Source organism: Halyomorpha halys, unplaced genomic scaffold, assembly GCF_000696795.3.
Source record: "Halyomorpha halys isolate HHAL.00 unplaced genomic scaffold, Hhal_1.1 Scaffold1032.1, whole genome shotgun sequence".
NCBI classification, from domain to species: Eukaryota; Metazoa; Arthropoda; class Insecta; order Hemiptera; family Pentatomidae; genus Halyomorpha; species Halyomorpha halys.
Genome location: NW_027112167.1, coordinates 27,342 through 28,854, shown reverse-complemented (window position 1 = coordinate 28,854; position 1,513 = coordinate 27,342).

Sequence of the window (1,513 nt, the reverse complement as noted above, 5' to 3'; positions counted from 1 at the left end):
TATAGGGCCGTGCTAGCAGCGTGGCAACGCGCCAGTCTACCAACTCAAAGGCTGTCAGATCGAATCCCGGTCCCACCTAGGCTTTTTTCAAGCATAAAATAATGCAAAACTCACTGACAACTTCCACCCGGGTATTTGTGAGACCCGATAGTCAATGGGTGGCAATCACAAAAAAATAGGCGGGGAAGTGACGATCCCACCCTACGCAAAAAACACGTCAAGAAACGGTACAGTTCTCATAACAATAAATAAATAATAAAAAAGAAAAAAATATTTACTCAAATTGTCAGCTCTATCACTGCCAAAGATCCTACCGTGACCTTTAACCCTAGTGGGATTTTTATGTTCTCATTCGTGATTTTAATCAGATTATGTCTAATTTTCTCGGTCAGTAAGTCGTTGAGTATTATAACTATAATAAATTAATTAGTATAAAATAATGTGATAATTTACTAACTATAGGAAATATAATTAATTATGATTCTCAATTATAGAGCCTAAGGGGGGATATTTCACATAGATGTAAGTGAAAGTAAAAAAAAATTGGTTTTAATAAGGATTTAAATATATTTTATGAGAAAATTTAAATGCATGTATTTTTTAGATCTCTCTCTCTCTCTCTCTCCCTCCCTTCCTCGCTCCCTCTCTCCATCCCTCCCCCCTCTCTTTGAGAAGAGAAAGAGAGCATTGATTGATAAAATCACGATAGAATATATCCCTTCTCGAATTCCTAGTATTCGGAATATCTATGCAAAAGTGTCATTTTCTACTGTATTTTTATCTCATGTTTTATACACGGAAGCTGATACTTTCTGTCAACACCCCTTTCAGCTTTATGATTTCGGTAGATAAATCACCATTTTTCCAGCCTCGGGGCGTGAAATATTGGAAGATTTTACTGTAAAACATAACAAGTGAAAATAACGCGTTTTTTTAATTCTATCAAAACTTAATATTAATACTTCTAGGAAGTAAAAGTATACCTCTAAAACCAAAATTTAACAAAAAATTTTTCGTGTTAAAAGAGTGTGTCAATAAATATATTTTATAAAAATTCAACATTTCTACATGTAATAATCCCATAAGTTCCCAAAAGAAAAAATATTGATTTTTGATAAAATATCTTTGAATTAATGTAATATTTCGGATATATAATTGTTTTTCAGTCATTTTATAGTCATTCATTTTTTTTTTAATTTAGTATTTCAAAACAAAAATTATCAACTGAAATCTCCTTTTGTTACATGAATTATTAATATTTTACACTATACCATTCTGAAAGAAATCAGATAAAAACCTGAATCCTTTGTCTTCCAGGAAAACCCGCCCAAAAAATTAGTTCAAAATTATGTTTTCATGAGTAAATCATCTGTTTTAAGATTATCATGACCATATTTTTTTGTTATGCTGTATCATTTTTTTGTTGACAGTCACGCTACGTTAAATTAAGCCTGCGTGCTGGGATACCTATCGTTACTGTCAAATTATCCTATACGTATCCTTTATTATTCTA